Consider the following 19961-nt stretch of genomic DNA (forward strand, 5'->3'; position numbering starts at 1 on the left):
TGTGTGTGTTTAAATTTCCAAAAAGGTAAAATAGAAAAGAAAGAAAATTGGGTTGTATTTTCATGAGTAAAAAACAGCTGATTTGATGTTACACATATGTGGGGAAAAATATTACCTCCTGTTTTGAACAATTTTCATATAAAATGTGAAGTTTTCATTATTTACTGAAAGTTATAAATCAGTAATGATAATCCAAATACATTTAACTGCTTTTGTTATGTGAATTCTGTGATGCAATAAGACTAAATGTCAAGGCATGTGGAAGTTAAGAATTTAAGTTCCTCATCATCTAACTTGTTTCCTGCAAAGTTATTTACAAGCTACATTAATTTAATCTGACTACTAGCATACCATTTGAAAACATTGGCTGAACTTTAAATTTATTATGGAAATAAATATAATCTTTTTAAATAGAAATCTAGTACATAAATGGGTTAGTCAAATAAGGTAATATTTAATTTATCTTGTGTCATGATCTTTTTGATAATCTGATCCTCTTTGCAAGGGGAGAAAAACATACATATATGTCATTTTGCGTCTAATTTCAATATGTTGAAAGGTCCCTGAAACTCTTGGCTCCAGGTTAAGAGCTCTTAATCAAATGAATAGGACATTTGATTATAAACAGCAATCTTAGATTCTTACCTGACTTTAATGTGGATGAACTTGTGACCTTGAGTAAATTATGTATTTTTGTGCATTAAAATCTTCATCTATAAACATGATTGCTACTAATAGTAATACTTTACTCTTTAATATAAAGGAGAATTTTTGGCTCTCTGGAGGCACATCACCATATAACTCCAAGATACTATTGCTATTGAAGGTGACATATATGATGTATGGCCCAGATGCTGTGCACAACAATAATACCAATTTCATGTATCTACATGTATATTTGTTTTCCTTTTTTCTATATTAGAAGGATAAGACTCAAACTAATTTGGTTTTCAGAGCTTTGCAGTTTTACTGAGGACTCCCTATGACAACCTAATTTTAAAAACACACTGTTTTGAAATATAATTGAAATATACAGGTTTAATGGCACCCACACTTGATCATCATTAATTGCTTCCTAATTCTTGGTTTTAGACCAAAAAAATACCGTAGGGCTTTCACTAAATTGCCCTGTGGAATTGGAATCCAAGGTTTCATTTGGATCATTAAAGTGATAGACCTTGTTTAAAACTGAAATCATGTGGTTGTATTTAAGGAATTTCACACTGATGCCAGACATTGACATGGCTTGATATCATTTAGTTTGAAATGCAGCCCTACTGATTTTGTCTCAGTTTTCCTATTGATATGAATCTCAGACAATGAACAACCATGGCTTTTCATGGTTTTGTATATAATTTAACACATTCTTTAAATCTTCTCATGTTGTCCAGATTCTACAAGGGAGCTGCTCTTTTGCCAAGTTCACCACCTTAGCTAAGTATCTGTATTGACTAAATCAAAGCAAGTAAAAATGAAAATTGGACCTGTTAATGCAATAGTCAGTCACTAAGAATAATGCAAACCAGCGAAAGTGAGTGGAAATAGATATCTTTTGTGGTAGGATGTGAATCAAGATTTGGCTAGACTAACTGGCCATTTTGGAATAACGAAGTATCAACAATTGAAAATGGGAGGTTTGAATGCTGAAATGATTTCAATGAGCTATTAACAAATCCCAAGTGCTGTAAAAATTATTGGTAGATATGAAACTGTGGTTTGAGGGTATATAGGAGTGATTCATTTTTCCTTTGTGATTCTTGAAATGCTACAGGCTCAGTGGCAAACTGCCTGATTATTGTTGGACCTTTCTACATTTCATTTCAAAGAAGGATTAAAAAAACACAAAGTAAAGACTATATTCTATAAACTTATTGTAAGTGAAAAAGTGCCAACATATACTTTTCAGTGCTGTTACTACCTTGAAATATATTAATAGTACGATTCTTTTTTTTTGTTGGGGGAAACAAAAAGTCAAAGATATTCTCTTATGATTTTTTTCCCTGATTTTTAATGTTTCTCAAACTTCAAAGTATTTACTTTTGAAACACAGCATCTTCAGAAATAAAGGATGGTGCACTTATCTAATAATATCATTATTTGGAATCACAGGATTTATTAAAGAGATTATTTTGTTAAAAAGTTCAAAATACAGGAAATGGGCTTATAGCCCTAAATAATGTGCAGCACACTCACAATTTTAAGTTAGACGAAGTAGACTGTGATTTTTTCATCGATTATACTTATAATAGTTACCTGTGTTATTGTTTGTTAAATGTCTATTTTTGTCTCTGGCCAGTAAGATAAAACATGATCATGTCAACTTTTTTTCTTATATTTTCTAGACCTTAACTCAATGTCCATCAAGGAAGAAATCAACAAACTTTGTTGACTGTTACATGGATGGATGTTTAAATTTTCAAGCTTTTGAGGCAAAATTCCATAGTGCTAAAAATAAATATAGTCTTCTTAAAAAGTATATTAAAAATTAGTTAATAGTATGGATTAAATTTGCCCTTCTCAACAATTCTGACGCTATAATCTTAACATAGAATTAAGATGTATTCAATCTATGAGATTTTTTTAAAGAAGGCTTTGGCCCTTTTTAAACTATGCTCCTGGTCTACAGGAAAGTATGTAAGTGACCCATTGAAAAGTAGGCCTTTGCAGAGAATCAGTATTCATTAGAAAGACTCCACTTTTGCAGATAACCAGCTTGCTTTTGAAAGAACTGTTTCTGATGTTCTGCTTCAAGATTTTCATCATTCAGTATTCTTTAATGTCATTTTTTTTTTTTTTTTTTTTTTTTTTTTTTTTTTTACACATAGATACCTATTTCACTAGATACTGTCTTCTGTTTCTTGGGCTTTCTTTTCCCTTCCATGAATTTTTCTTGAACTGCCCATTGGCTTAGTTTTTAAAGGCTCCTCATAAGTATATATATATATATATATATTTTTGGTCCCTTAATTTTTCTCACATAGCAAGCATAATACAGGACCACTCCACTCCACCTGGGTATGGACCCTAGGTGGTACCAACCTTTAGTTCACACACATTTTATTTTATTTTATTTATTTATTTATTACACTTTAAGTTCTAGGGTACACGTGCACAACGTGCAGGTTTGTTATGTAGGTATACATGTGCCATGTTGGTTTGCTGCACCCATCAACTTGTCATTTACATTAGGTATTTCTCCTAATGCTATCCCTCCCCCAGCCCCCCACCCCATGACAGGCCCCATGTGCTGTGTGATGTTCACCGCCCTGTTTCCAAGTGTTCCCATTGTTCAATTCCCACCTATGAGTGAGAACATGCAGTGTTTGGTTTTCTGTCCTTGAGATAGTTTGCTCTGAATGATGGTTTCAGCTTCATCCATGTCCGTACTAAGGACATGAACTCATCTTTTTTTATGACTGCACACTTTTGAAACTTCATTTTGCAAGCTAGGCAGTGACCTCAATTTTCCTGAAATCCCTTTAAATGTACTTTTCCCATTTAGTCCAGTGAGAACCATTTCTTGATTTCTTCTCTTTTTTCCAAAGAGAGCATGCAAATCCATCTTAATTTTAAAACATGTTACAGTATAATAAGCATAATGAACATAAAAATGTTCACAAGTGGGCCCGATAAAGACAGGGAATTTTTCTTTTCCTGTGGTTTTTACACAATTATAAGAACAATGTTATTTTATGAGTTAAAATTCTTAAGAGCATAAAGACCGAAGATGAAGTAGTAATTGCCAACTAGTAAGTGATAGATTAAAAGCATGTGAGTATTTCTAAAGTGCCTCAATGTGTAAAATAATGAACTATGGTATTCGTGTAAAAAAGAAAATTGCCGAAATTATGCTATTTTAATTCTGCCTCAGAAACAACTATCACGGTTGAATTAGGTTCAACGTTATCTTTCTTTTTCTGTCTTCAGATGAAATGATGCTTTCTTCAAAACTTTTCAGAAGGAATAACAAAGAGGTTCATCCAACAGAAATAATTTGTGGCATTTTATTTGCAAAAGCATCTGAAAATTATGGTCTGTGGTGGTAAATAAATGCATCAGAAATTCCACTGATATATAGAAGTGTAAGTCTTTCTACAAAGAGAATAATCAGAAGAGGGAGGTTCAGAAGAGTAGGGAAACCATATCTGTTTGTGAGTGCATCTTTATTCTTAACTACCTTTTAGACTAACTTTTGTTTTTTTCTCTTTTTATTATAAATTGACAATGTATAATCATATACATTTATGGGGTACTGAGTGATGTTATGATTTATGAATACAATGTGGAATAATTAAATCAATGTAGTTAACATATTCATCATCTCACCTACTTAACATTTTTTGTGGTGAGAACATTTGAAATTTAATCTCAGTGATTTTGAAATTTATAATACTCTTATTAATTATATTCATTATGCTGTGAAGTTGAACTAAAAAAAAATTTCTTGTCTAACTAAGACTTTGTACACTTTGACCATCATCTCTTTATTCCTCCCACCTCCAACCTCAGCAACCAACATTCTACACTCTGCTCCTATGAGTTTGATTGTTTTAAAGGCCACATATAAATGAGAACATATGATATATTTGTTTTTCTACAACTGGCTGATTTCACTTAAAGTTCTCCAATTCCATCCATGTTGTGGCAATTAAGAGAATTTCCTTCTTTTTAAAGGCTGATTAGTAGTCCCTCATATATATATATATGTTCCACATTTTCTTCCTTCCTTTATTGGTTCAGGGACACAGGTTGATTCTACAACTTGGCTACTGTGAATAGTGCTTCAATGAACATAGGAGAGCTTACATCTCTTTGACGAACTAATTTCAAACCCTTTGGGTAAATACCTAGAAGTGGGATTGCTGGGTCATATAGTAATTCTATTTTTAGTTTTTTGAGAAACCTCCATATAGTTTTCCATAATCGCTGTACTAATTTACATTCCCATCAACAGTGTACAGAGTTCCCATTCCTCCAAATCCTTGCCAATGTGTTATTTTTCATCTTTTTGATAATACCTATTCTGACAGGTATGATATCTAATTGTGTGTCTAATTTGTGTTTCCCTTATGATTAGCAATGTTGAGCATTTTTCTTTTTTTTTAAAATGTATTATTATTATTATACTTTAAGTTCTAGGGTACATGTGCATAACGTGCAGGTTTGTTACATATGTATACTTGTACCATGTTGGTGTGCTGCACCCATCAACTCGTCAGCACCCATCAACTCATCATTTACATCAGGTATAACTCCCAATGCAATCCCTCCCCCCTCCTCCCTCCCCATGATAGGCCCCGGTGTGTGATGTTCCCCTTCCCGTGTCCAAGTGATCTCATTGTTCAGTTCCCACCTATAAGTGAGAACATGTGGTGTTTGGTTTTCTGTTCTTGTGATAGTTTGCTAAGAATGATGGTTTCCAGCTGCATCCATGTCCCTACAAAGGACACAAACTCATCCTTTTTTATGGCTGCATAGTATTCCATGGTGTATATGTGCCACATTTTCTTTTTTTTTTTTTAATTAATTAATTTATTTTATTTTTAATTTTTTTTTAAATTTATTATTATTATACTTTAAGTTGTAGGGTACATGTGCATAACGTGCAGGTTTGTTACATATGTATACTTGTGCCATGTTGCTGTGCTGCACCCATCAACTCGTCATTTACATCAGGTATAACTCCCAATGCAATCCCTCCCTCCTCCCCCCTCCCCATGATAGGCCCCGGTGTGTGATGTTCCCCTTCCTGAGTCCGAGTGATCTCATTGTTCAGTTCCCACCTATGAGTGAGAACATGTGGTGTTTGTTTTTCTGTTCTTGTGATAGTTTGCTAAGAATGATGGATTCCAGCTGCATCCAAGTCCCTACAAAGGACACAAACTCATCCTTTTTTATGGCTGCATAGTATTCCATGGTGTATATGTGCCACATTTTCTTAATCCAATCTGTCACTGATGGACATTTGGGTTGATTCCAAGTCTTTGCTATTGTGAAAAGTGCTGCAATAAACATACGTGTGCATGTGTCTTTATAGCAGCATAATTTATAATCCTTTGGGTATATACCCAGTAATGGGATGGCTGGGTCATATGGTACATCTAGTTCTAGATCCTTGAGGAATCGCCATACTGTTTTCCATAATGGTTGAACTAGTTTACACTCCCACCAACAGTGTAAAAGTGTTCCTATTTCTCCACATCCTCTCTAGCAACTGTTGTTTCCTGACTTTTTAATGATTGCCATTCTAACTGGTGTGAGATGGTATCTCATTGTGGTTTTGATTTGCATTTCTCTGATGGCCAGTGATGATGAGCATTTTTTCATGTGTCTGTTGGCTGTATGAATGTCTTCTTTTGAGAAATGTCTGTTCATATCCTTTGCCCACTTTTTGATGGGGTTGTTTGTTTTTTTCTTGTAAATTTGTTTGAGTTCTTTGTAGGTTCTGGATATTAGCCCTTTGTCAGATGAGTAGATTGCAAAAATGTTCTCCCATTCTGTAGGTTGCCTGTTCACTCTGATGGTAGTTTCTTTTGCTGTGCAGAAGCTCTTTAGTTTAATGAGATCCCATTTGTCAATTTTGGCTTTTGCTGCTGTTGCTTTTGGTGTTTTAGACATGAAGTCTTTGCCCATGCCTATGTCCTGAATGGTACTACCTAGGTTTTCCTCTAGGATTTTTATGGTATTAGGTCTAACATTTAAGTCTCTAATCCATCTTGAATTAATTTTTGTATAAGGAGTAAGGAAAGGATCCAGTTTCAGCTTTCTACTTATGGCTAGCCAATTTTCCCAGCACCATTTATTAAATAGGGAATCCTTTCCCCATTTCTTGTTTCTCTCAAGTTTGTCAAAGATCAGATGGCTGTAGATGTGTGGTATTATTTCTGAGGACTCTGTTCTGTTCCATTGGTCTATCTCTCTGTTTTGGTACCAGTACCATGCTGTTTTGGTTACTGTAGCCTTGTAGTATAGTTTGAAGTCAGGTAGCGTGATGCCTCCAGCTTTGTTCTTTTGACTTAGGATTGTCTTGGAGATGCGGGCTCTTTTTTGGTTCCATATGAACTTTAAAGCAGTTTTTTCCAATTCTGTGAAGAAACTCATTGGTAGCTTGATGGGGATGGCATTGAATCTATAAATTACCTTGGGCAGTATGGCCATTTTCATGATATTGATTCTTCCTATCCATGAGCATGGTATGTTCTTCCATTTGTTTGTGTCCTCTTTTATTTCACTGAGCAGTGGTTTGTAGTTCTCCTTGAAGAGGTCCTTTACATCCCTTGTAAGTTGGATTCCTAGGTATTTGATTCTCTTTGAAGCAATTGTGAATGGAAGTTCATTCCTGATTTGGCTCTCTGTTTGTCTGTTACTGGTGTATAAGAATGCTTGTGATTTTTGCACATTAATTTTGTATCCTGAGACTTTGCTGAAGTTGCTTATCAGCTGAAGAGATTTTGGGCTGAGACAATGGGGTTTTCTAAATATACAATCATGTCATCTGCAAACAGGGACAGTTTGACTTCTTCTTTTCCTAACTGAATACCCTTGATTTCGTTCTCTTGCCTAATTGCCCTAGCCAGAACTTCCAACACTATGTTGAATAGGAGTGGTGAGAGAGGGCATCCCTGTCTTGTGCCAGTTTTCAAAGGGAATTTTTCCAGTTTTTGCCCATTCAGTATGATATTGGCTGTGGGTTTGTCATAAATAGCTCTTATTATTTTGAGGTACGTTCCATCAATACCGAATTTATTGAGCGTTTTTAGCATGAAGGGCTGTTGAATTTTGTCAAAAGCCTTTTCTGCATCTATTGAGATAATCATGTGATTCTTGTCTTTGGTTCTGTTTATATGCTGGATTATGTTTATTGATTTGCGAATGTTGAACCAGCCTTGCATCCCAGGGATGAAGCCCACTTGATCATGGTGGATAAGCTTTTTGATGTGTTGCTGAATCCGGTTTGCCAGTATTTTATTGAAGATTTTTGCATCGATGTTCATCAGGGATATTGGTCTAAAATTCTCTTTTTTTGTTGTGTCTCTGCCAGGCTTTGGTATCAGGATGATGTTGGCCTCATAAAATGAGTTAGGAAGGATTCCCTCTTTTTCTATTGATTGGAATAGTTTCAGAAGGAATGGTACCAACTCCTCCTTGTACCTCTGGTAGAATTCAGCTGTGAATCCATCTGGTCCTAGACTTTTTTTGGTTGGTAGGCTATTAATTATTGCCTCAATTTCAGAGCCTGCTATTGGTCTATTCAGGGATTCAACTTCTTCCTGGTTTAGTCTTGGTAGAGTGTAAGTGTCCAGGAAATTATCCATTTCTTCTAGATTTTCCAGTTTATTTGCGTAGAGGTGTTTATAGTATTCTCTGATGGTAGTCTGTATTTCTGTGGGGTCGGTGGTGATATCCCCTTTATCATTTTTAATTGCGTCGATTTGATTCTTCTCTCTTTTCTTCTTTATTAGTCTGGCTAGTGGTCTGTCAATTTTGTTGATCTTTTCAAAAAACCAACTCCTGGATTCATTGATTTTTTGGAGGGTGTTTTGTGTCTCTATCTCCTTCAGTTCTGCTCTGATCTTAGTTATTTCTTGCCTTCTGCTAGCTTTCGAATGTGTTTGCTCTTGCTTCTCTAGTTCTTTTAATTGCGATGTTAGAGTGTCAATTTTAGATCTTTCCTGCTTTCTCTTGTGGGCATTTAGTGCTATAAATTTCCCTCTACACACTGCTTTAAATGTGTCCCAGAGATTCTGGTATGTTGTATCTTTGTTCTCATTGGTTTCAAAGAACATCTTTATTTCTGCCTTCATTTCGTTATGTACCCAGTAGTCATTCAGGAGCAGGTTGTTCAGTTTCCATGTAGTTGAGTGGTTTTGATTGAGTTTCTTAGTCCTGAGTTCTAGTTTGATTGCACTGTGGTCTGAGAGACAGTTTGTTATAATTTCTGTTCTTGTACATTTGCTGAGGAGTGCTTTATTTCCAATTACATGGTCAATTTTGGAGTAAGTATGATGTGGTGCTGAGAAGAATGTATATTCTGTTGATTTGGGGTGGAGAGTTCTATAGATGTCTATTAGGTCTGCTTGCTGCAGAGATGAGTTCAATTCCTGGATATCCTTGTTAACTTTCTGTCTCGTTGATCTGTCTAATGTTGACAGTGGAGTGTTGAAGTCTCCCATTATTATTGTATGGGAGTCTAAGTCTCTTTGTAAGTCTCTAAGGACTTGCTTTATGAATCTGGGTGCTCCTGTATTGGGTGCATATATATTTAGGATAGTTAGCTCTTCCTGTTGAATTGATCCCTTTACCATTATGTAATGGCCTTCTTTGTCTCTTTTGATCTTTGATGGTTTAAAGTCTGTTTTATCAGAGACTAGTATTGCAACCCCTGCTTTTTTTTGTTCTCCATTGGCTTGGTAAATCTTCCTCCATCCCTTTATTTTGAGCCTATGTATGTCTCTGCGTGTGAGATGGGTCTCCTGAATACAGCAGACTGATGGGTCTTGACTCTTTATCCAGTTTGCCAGTCTGTGTCTTTTAATTGGAGCATTTAGTCCATTTACATTTAAGGTTAATATTGTTATGTGTGAACTTGATCCTGCCATTATGATATTAACTGGTTATTTTGCTCGTTAGTTGATGCAGTTTCTTCCTAGCCTCAATGGTCTTTACATTTTGGCATGTTTTTGCAATGGCTGGTACCGGTTGTTCCTTTCCATGTTTAGTGCTTCCTTCAGGATCTCTTGTAAGGCAGGCCTAGTGGTGACAAAATCTCTAAGCATTTGCTTATCTGTAAAGGATTTTATTTCTCCTTCACTTATGAAACTTAGTTTGGCTGGATATGAAATTCTGGGTTTAAAATTCTTTTCTTTAAGAATGTTGAATATTGGCCCCCACTCTCTTCTGGCTTGTAGAGTTTCTGCTGAGAGATCTGCTGTTAGTCTGATGGGCTTCCCTTTGTGGGTAACCCGACCTTTCTCTCTGGCTGCCCTTAAGATTTTTTCCTTCATTTCAACTTTGGTGAATCTGGCAATTATGTGTCTTGGAGTTGCTCTTCTCAAGGAGTATCTTTGTGGCGTTCTCTGTATTTCCTGGATTTGAATGTTGGCCTGCCCTACTAGGTTGGGGAAGTTCTCCTGGATGATATCCTGAAGAGTGTTTTCCAACTTGGTTCCATTTTTCCCCCTCACTTTCAGGCACCCCAATCAGACGTAGATTTGGTCTTTTTACATAATCCCATACTTCTTGCAGGCTTTGTTCATTTCTTTTTCTTCTTTTTTCTTTTGGTTTCTCTTCTCGCTTCATTTCATTCATTTGATCCTCAATCGCTGATACTCTTTCTTCCAGTTGATCGAGTCGGTTACTGAAGCTTGTGCATTTGTCACGTATTTCTCGTGTCATGGTTTTCATCTCTTTCATTTCGTTTAGGACCTTCTCTGCATTAATTACTCTAGCCATCAATTCTTCCACTTTTTTTTCAAGATTTTTAGTTTCTTTGCGCTGGGTACGTAATTCCTCCTTTAGCTCTGAGAAATTTGATGGACTGAAGCCTTCTTCTCTCATCTCGTCAAAGTCATTCTCCATCCAGCTTTGATCCGTTGCTGGCGATGAGCTGCGCTCCTCAGTTGAAAATGCAGAAATCACCGGTCTTCTGTGTCGCTCGCGCTGCGAGTTGGAGACTGGAGCTGCTCCTATTCGGCCATCTTGCTCCGCCCCCTTTTTTTCATGTGCCACATTTTCTTAATCCAGTCTGTCACTGATGGACATTTGGGTTGATTCCAAGTCTTTGCTATTGTGAATAGTGCCGCAATAAACATACGTGTGCATGTGTCTTTATAGTGGTATTAATTTGGTGTTGAGCATTTTTCATATCTGTTGTCCATTTGTATGTATTTCTTGAGAAATTTCTAATCTTGTCTCTTACCCATTTTTTAATTGAGGTTTTTTTGTTTTGTTTTCTTGCTATTGGGTTGAGTTTTTTGTATATTTTGGATATTAACCCCTTAGTGAATGTATGGCTTGCAAAAATTTTCTCCCAGTCTGTGGATTGTCTCTGCACACTGTTGTTTCCTTTGATGTACAGAATCTTTTTAGTTTGATGCAGTTTCATCTATTTTTGCTTTTGTTGCTTGCATTTGTGGGATCAGATCCAAAAATCAATTATCTAGACCAATGTGGTATAGTTTTTCCTCCTATGTTTACTTCTAATGGTTCTATAGTTTCTGGTCATACATTTAAGTCTTTAATCCGTTTTAAGCTGACTTGTTTATACGTTGTGTGATAAGGGTCCAATTTCATTCTTCTGCATATGAATATTCAGCTTTCCCAATGCTATTTATTGAAGAGACTCATGTATTCTTGACTCTGTTGTTGCAAATAAATTGACCAAACATGCATGGTTCATTTCTGGACTCCCTATTCTGTTTTATTGGTCAATGTGTCTATTTGCCAGTATCATGCTGTTTTAATTACTATAGCTCTATAGTATAGTTTGAAATCAGGTAGTGACATCTCTAGCTTTGCTCTTTTTGTTCATGATTTCTATTGCTATTTGGGTTTTTTCTGTGGCTCCATGTGAATTATAAAATAGTTTATTCTATTTTTATGAAAAATGACTTTGGAATTTTGATAGAGGTTACATTGAATCTGTATATTGTTTTCAGTAGTATGGACATTTTAGCAATATTAATTCTTCTGATCCATGAACACAGGATATTTATTTGTGTCTCCTTCAATTTCTTTCATCAATACTTTATAGCTTCCAGTGTACAGGCCTTCCATTTCCTAGGTTAAATTTATTCCCAGGCATTTCATGTTTCATAGCTATTGTAAATTGAATTGTTTCTTAATTTTAGGATAGATCACATGTTAGGGCACAAAAGAGGCCTCAGCAAATTTAAGAAGGTTGAAGTTATGTTACGAATACTTTCTGAGCACAGTGATATGAAGCTAGAAATCAATACCAGGAGGAATTTTAGAAAATTCACAAATACATGGAAATTAGACTGATATTTGAAGGTCTAACATGTCATTTCATCTAAAGAATCCCTTTTGATTATCAGGGTAAGCCTAAAATTGGATGAAAACACTTTATGCCCTTTGGCAATTCTTTTAACAATTATCTCAACTTTTTGTATTAAAATTAATGGAAGAGCTATAATTTAACACCCTGTTTCTGATATTTTATGTAGCCAATGCAAGCAATATGCTTAAATTACTTCATACCATAGTTTATTCTTTTTTAAAGTTGGATCATGGGCAATCATAATTATATGTACTTTAAGTTTATTGTCTTCCCTATTATAATAGAAAGTTAAATTTTGAAATCCTGAGGTATTAGAGTCCTGATGTATTATTCCCTCTCTGAAGCAGAGATGAAAAGAAATTTCTGAGGTCTTAATTTCCTACAATTTAAAGTGTCATTGTCTCAGAATATTTGTGGAACTTTCATAAGCACCAATTTTGCAAGCTATTCACTCTCATTCTGTACCTTTCCTTCATTCTAGGATCATGTCTATACTACAGACTGACACTAGCTTTTCATTTGATTAACTCTTAAAGAATGTTCCCAATAAATCATTGCCTATAATAATCTAGAGTTCTTCAAAAATATGTCTATTATTAAAATGCAATGTGTGATAATAAGGCAATTGGCTCAATTTTTTTCATGTACTCATCTCATAGCTTGATCTTAAGTGTCCATAATTAACCTGTTCTAATAAGCATTTATTATGCACTAACTACATATCTAGTAATGTGCAAAGGAAAAAAATACAAAGGTGACCAGACACACTCTGGTTCAGAATTTAGTGTATTGACTCTGTCTAGTCATACTTAATTATAATTGATACTAATGTTGCTTTGAGATATATGGAACTTTATTCTCATAATTTTAATATTTAATTTTTAGTCTTTTTATAGGAAGTAACATCTCATTAATTAGTGCAGAATAACTTTCACTTATATAATTTATATACACATTATTTTAAAATTTTGCACAAAAAAGCAGATGTATAAATTCATGTAGCATTACAAAGAAAGGGATGAGGAAGACTTCTAAATGAATTATTTATTTCAACAAAACAATTTTTGTTAATACACTTGCTTATGGTAAAAAAAAATAAACACATGAACTAAAAAATGTAAACCTACACTGCCTTGACATGGATTAAAATCCCTTCCTTTCTTAGCTAATATAGCTTTAGTCGGCAATTATGTACCTCTTATAAAGTATGTGTTTATGTAATTTTAGTAAGCGTAAGGATAGCAAGTGATCCCATATTGCCAGTTGTGTTGGACATTAAAGAGCTATTGTAATTATCATATTGTCATTCAGATAAATTTCCTGAGATATTATTGAATACTCATACCCAGTTGGCTTCATAAAAAGTGCATCTAAATGTTCTGTAGTTGTCACATCACCCTGAAGGGCCTCTTCACCATCTATGAGACTGAAGATATCATATCACCTCTCCACACTCTAGCCATTGTATGTAACTCTTTAGTTATTAGCAAACTAAATATTTTGGTTTGCAATGATTGCCTTAAGAGACAAAAATTTGACCCAAAAATTTGGTTTGCAATGATTACCTTAAGAGACAAAAATTTTTATGTGACACATAAACACACAGAAGATGAGGCAGATTAAGTTTGAATTAGAAATATTTGATTTGATTTGAAGTTATTCCATTAACTCTAGATAGTATGTTAGAGGGCAGAACTAGACTCTTATTTTTTAGAATGTTTAACTGCTGAGATATTTGGCAAATCTAGGAAGTTGCAATTACCAGTTTCAGAACATTATCAAACTATAGCACTGTCTTTTCATCCTGGCTTTCATAAGGGTTATAAGTTAGAAGATGTACATCTTATAAACTTGTGATGCTTTTTAGAGGGGTTGTTCACAAGTGGATTTATTTTTCTTTTTCTTTTTTTTTTTTTTTTTTTTTGAGACGGAGTCTCGCTCTGTCACCCAGGCTGGAGTGCAGTGGCCGGATCTCAGCTCACTGCAAGCTCCGCCTCCCGGGTTTACGCCATTCTCCTGCCTCAGCCTCCCGAGTAGCTGGGACTACAGGCGCCCGCCACCTCGCCCGGCTAGTTTTTTTGTATTTCTTAATAGAGACGGGGTTTCACCGTGTTAGCCAGGATGGTCTTGATCTCCTGACCTCGTGATCCGCCCGTCTCGGCCTCCCAAAGTGCTGGGATTACAGGCTTGAGCCACCGCGCCCGGCCGGATTTATTTTTCTGGATGTAAAATAAATTCTAAGAAATGTATTAACTTTTCGTTGCACTAATGATATATCTAAAATTATATCTGGTAAATACTTTTAGCAGTAGAAAATAAGGTCTCTAAGAAACAAACGTCTTATGATGAATAATGATTATTTGGGGTTCTTTAGTGTTGTTATGGGTACTCTCCTATTGATAAGCCTGGTCCAGATCAAGTTTGGCAAACACATTTTCCTCTCAAAAGTAGTAAGGAGTAGACAGATTCTAAGCACTAAATATGATTTTGGTGACATGTTGGGGTTTATTTACCTCCCATGAGTTTAAGGAATTTGTAGTCAGGGACTACATTTAAAAACAAAAAAAAAAACAAAAAAATCAAGGAATCATCTTTCAATCACTGAAGATACTATCTGGTTTCAACAATTTAGATACATAGAAACTGTATTTATTCAGCTATTGATCATATTCTCCACAACAATTTTCACAAATTCCTTTAATCCCTGTTAGTATTATAACTGATTCAAGTTAATCTTGTATAGATAGTTGCAGAACCTCTTTATACTTCCTTTTTTATTTTAGAGCAAAACATAAATTGTTTGTTTTAGGGTAAAATGAGGCAATGACTGGATCCAAAATAATAATTGTAAATGCAGCAACTATTCAGATTTCAGCTGATGGGCTGTGAGGGAACTACACACCAGAATTTCACTGTTTCTTTCCTTTTAAAAGTATTGTATTCTCATGTTTACTAATTTTTATTCTTATCATAGACAAATATTTATTTCAGAAAGTATAGAAAAATGCCACCCAGTGAAAAATCACTGTTTTTCTTCTTTAGACAATATTTTAAGTATATTTTACAATTTCCTTTACATTCTTTTTTCTATAGATGAACTGTGTGTTATTTATGTTGACTTTATACATAAAAATAGTTTTGCTGCGTCACAATCTTTCCTCCAAGACCTTATTCACTAAAGATTTTATCACTTATACTGATATCCTTCTCACTCTCCCTAGCCTAGCCATTATTCTGAGTGACGTAAACTATCCTTGAATTACTCATCTCTAGTGATTTTCACCTCCACTCTGCTTCAGCCATTCATTTCTATGGGCACACATTTGTTGTCATTCCAGACTGCTCCAACTCTGAAATGTTATGTAATGAAACACTAACAATGATAAACCACTCTCAGACCATGACCTTCTCCTCTCCTTCTCATTCACATCCCCTCTCTCACTGTCTTTCTCTCTCCCTCTCTCCTTTCCCCTCTCTCCCTCCCTCTCTCCAGTTGATAAAATTATGCCCTTTACTACAGGAGGCATTCTGTACTTCGATTCTCTCATTTCTCCCTGTAAGCTCCCTTCTACCTCTCCTCAGTTCCCAAACCAGTTTAGATTTTTTTAACCCAGAAAAATCCTTTTCTTGTGAGGGGTTGTTCTCTGTAGTATAAGATGTTTAGAAGCATTCCTGACCTTTACCCCCTAGATTCCATTAGTACCTCCCTCCCAAGTTGTGACAACCAAAAAGGTCTCCAGACGTTGTCAAATATTCTCTGGGGTTTAGGGGACAAAATTGCTCCTTATGAAAACCTGCAACATTAACTCTTGTTTTTTTTTTTTTTTTTTTTTTTCCTTACAATGTCCTCTTACTGATTTATGCATTGTCCACCTGTCACAATAGCCTGGAGTCATACCAGTCCCGAACAGCCCTACAGTCTATCTTCTTTATTCCTATTCCTGGGTTTTTAAGCAATGCTTAGGGAAATGACACAATGGTTTCCAATTTCATTACCACCTAGCAGTCTTTCTTTGTTACTGTTTCAGTCCTCCATTCTCTATAATATCTATTTTAACAGTTACCCACATTCTTTAGGATTCCCATGTGTCCCTCTTGGCCCCCGCTTCTGATGCATGGAGAAAATAAGTCTTATATTTCTGTCCCTGAACCTGAAAACATACCTGGCCCATCCTCTCCTCTTTTTCTTATAGTGGAAGAAGGATTCCTCCCTCTGCCCAGTGATAATTTCTCCATATGCCAGCTCCAATCCTGACCTTTTCGGGATTTTTACTCTACTAATTATCCTGTCAACATTTAGGGAGTTTCACACTTATCTGCACAACATGATTTCTCTTTCTGATTACTTACCTATTTTTTTTTTTTTGTAGCTTAGTAACCTCTAAAAAGTTAAATTTTATTGTCACTACTTGAATCTCATTTTATATTCCTTATCCTATAATGTATGTAAACTTCACTAGCCAGTATCTTGCTATTTATTATACTTGACCTCTTAACATTTCCTACTGTTTAATTGCTTAAAAGACTGTTTTGTATTGCTGTTGCTTTTAAAACACCATTTTCCACTTTTGTTGACACACAAATTCCATGTCTTTCTTCCAATTTTCAGACATTCTTTCTTAGAATCCTTTCAAGGCTTTTCTTCCTTTACCTGCCCATGTTCTTCAGGGTTCTATGCCCAACCCACTGTCTTCTCACTGCCTATTATCTTCTTGATAACCACACTCACTCCAACAGCTAAAATTTTCAAATACAACCCCTGTACAGACTGCTATCTTGCACTACAAAATCATACTCACATTTATATTTCCAGAGTCAAATTTATCATCTTACCACACAAAATACTCAACATATTAAAACATGTCTATTGTTTATTACGCACTATAATACGATGATGAAAATGCTAGGCACAGTGGTGCACACCAGTAATTCCAGTCTTTTGGGAGGCTGAGGTGGACGTATTGCTAGAGGCCAGGAATTTGAGACCAGTCTGAGCAAGATAGCAAGTCTATAAAAGTAATTTTTAAAAAATTAGCTGGTCGGGCGCGGTGGCTCAAGCCTGTAATCCCAGCACTTTGGGAGGCCGAGATGGGCGGATCACGAGGTCGGGAGATCGAGACAATCCTGGCTGACACGGTGAAACCCCGTTTCTACTAAAAAATACAAAAAAACTAGCCGGGCGAGGTGGCGGGCGCCTGTAGTCCCAGCTACTCGGGAGGCTGAGGCAGGAGAATGGCGTGAACCCGGGAGGCGGAGCTTGCAGTGAGCCTAGATCACGCCACTGCACTCCAGCCTGGGCGGCAGAGCGAGACTCTGTCTCAAAAAAAAAAAAAAAAAAAAAAAAAAAAAAAAAAAAAATTAGCTAAGAGTGGAGGTGTGCTCCTGTAATCCCAGCTACTTGGGAGGCTGAGATGGGGGGATCACTGGAGCCCAGGAGTTCAAGGCTGCAGTGAGTTATAGTGCCACTGTAGTCCAGTCTGGGTGACAGACAAGACCCTGTCTAAAAAAAAAAAAAAAAAAAAAAAGACACCTAATGGATCTAATAGGGAAAGACAAAGTCAATCAATCAGTTAATTGGAAACAATCAAAATCATCATCAAATGTTTAATTACTGAACTCCAATTCTCAATGCTCTAAAGTACAGGGTGCAATCACTCAATCCTTATATTCGTTTAATCATTCTGTCTATGGCTTCTTCCTTCTACGTATAGCTTGTACGTGTCTATTTCTGTGTGCCTTGCCAATACTCTGTCTCAAAGGATCTTCTTCTCTTTTCTGGATTCTTGTGTAACAGCTTCTTAACTGTTCTGTCTACATGCAGTTTTACACCTTTGAATCTGCCTCCACAATGCAGCCAGAAAGACTTCCCTAAATTCCAATTGTATTCTTCTTCTGTTTAAAATCCCTTAATAATAATAGCTATTTGTAGAAAATTTACTATGTGTCATGTACTTGCCAAATAATTCTCCTTTAATCCTTACAACAACTGTATTGTTTAAGTATTGTTATTATCTCTATTCTACAGATAAGGAAACTGAGACATGGAGGAAATATCTATTAGGCCAAAGGTCAAATGGTAGACAGAGGATTTGAACCCTAAAGGACTACAATGAAAATTTCTCAAAGATCACTCTTCTGCTTAAAATCCTTCAAAAGCAATTATTTCTATAAGGATAAAATACAAATTTCTGACCTGTCATATAAGCATTTGCACGATCTTAACTACACATATGTCTCCAGCTTTATATCCTGACCTTGTCTTGATTAAACTTTATATCCTGACCTTGTCTTGATTAAACCCTACAATTCAACCACAATAAACTTATTTTACACTGCAGTATGCCATCATTTGTTTTATCCACAGCGTTCTGCCTTCATTTGCGTAACAAACCCCTCCCATCAAATCATACACCCCTGTTTCCATCCCCTTCTGGAACATTCTTTCCTGGTCTTTATACTGACTCACGCATCATTCCAGAATCAGCCATCTCAGACCATTTTCCAAACCCTTACTGAGATTGCTGCCCCTGTTTAATTTTCCCCTTCCTAGAACTTACTGTCTTGTCATTTTCTGTCTAAATCCCACATCTGAATAAGTTCCTGAAGGCAAACATCGGGTACTTCATATCAAAAGTCTTGAAACATTGTAACCACTCTGAAAACACTGGCTGTAGCAATGGCTAACTTGTTCTAACCTTTGTTTTGTCCCTTATGCCTATGAGATTTGGTGTTTGCCGTGATAATTTAATTTTGTGCATATGCCAATTTATGACTAGGATAAATTTTTTTTCTTAGATTTTCTAATGCAGAAAAATTCTGTTTTCGTATGTATATGGAAGTCTTATTTCAGCCTTTCAAATTTTACCTGATGACGTCCTTGTTTGTTTGAACATGTTTGTATATTTATATTCCAAGGGGCATGAAACTAGGATCCTTGCATAATTTCCAGGAGATATAAACCTCAAAGCACAAATTATGGCATACTGCAACGTAAAATAAGTTCACTGTGGTTGAATTGCAGGGTTTAATCAAGACAGGGTGAGGATATAAAGCTGGAGACATATGTGTAGTTAAGATCATGCAAATGCTTATGTGACAGGTCAGAAATATTTGTATTTTATTCTTATAGAACACCTAGAGACATTTATTTGTATGCCAAAGGTAAGAACCTAGGAATCTTCCCCTTCTCTACCCAATAATTTGTTTACATTGGAGAGATTATTTCCTCTTCTCACAGGAGGTAAGGATGTCAGTTGGACAGCATGGATATTAACTGCCAGATTCCTAATTATAGGGCTCTTCTCTTGTTGTATGACACACACACATGCCAGCCTATCCACATGGCTCTTCTTTCCAGAGTGGGGAAAGAAATTGAAGTGCAGGTAACAGATATAGCTACTACTATGGTTATAATCTGCCTTGATCCAGAAACCTTATGTTTGCATTTAGAATAATATAAACAAATGCAGATATTCAAATCTTATCAACTTCCTGCTTCTTTTTTATAGAAGTCATGTCAACTGGGATACTAATGAGAATGATAAATAATTTTTTGAACTTTTTTTTTGGCACCATTCTTTACACATGTAGAAAAAGGGTAACATTTGATGATGTCCCAGGGCAAACTGATTGGACTACTGCATGGGTCCCAGCTACCCCAAGTTCTCTCTGGTTACTTTGAGAGCTGAGAAGGTTAAATTTCAGTCATCTGTGGCCTATCTGCAACCTTTAGGTATGCCACAGTACACTGGTTAGTAACCTTGGCTCTAGAAAATCATTTCAGATAATATTTTTTTTTCTATTTTGCAGACATTTTATAGCCTGCCTTATAGTTGTGACTGCTGGGTTTTTGTGTTTTTTGTTTTTGTTTTTTTTTTAAAATGATAATAGATTCTTGAATGAAGAAATCCATCCAGATCAGGTGCTGGTCCATAGACAGAAT

General features: G+C 35.8%; 1 long non-coding RNA gene across 5 annotated transcripts in view; it reads left to right on the forward strand.

Moving 5' to 3' along the window:
• LOC105498735 (uncharacterized) overlaps positions 1-19961 on the forward strand; it is a 234283-nt gene that overhangs the window by 126490 nt on the left and 87832 nt on the right. Inside the window, exons 9-11 of one of the 5 annotated variants that reach the window (XR_011612400.1) lie at positions 1392-1531; positions 3928-4151; positions 18045-18335. The exons of 3 other annotated variants lie outside the window; for them this stretch is intronic. This is a non-coding gene — a long non-coding RNA (uncharacterized lncRNA). Of the gene's footprint in view, positions 1-1391; positions 1532-3927; positions 4152-18044; positions 18336-19961 lie in introns of those variants that run through there. One more of the 5 variants, XR_011612404.1, reaches the window with a different exon arrangement.

Source organism: Macaca nemestrina, chromosome 14 (genome assembly GCF_043159975.1).
Source record: "Macaca nemestrina isolate mMacNem1 chromosome 14, mMacNem.hap1, whole genome shotgun sequence".
Taxonomy (NCBI): Eukaryota; Metazoa; Chordata; class Mammalia; order Primates; family Cercopithecidae; genus Macaca; species Macaca nemestrina.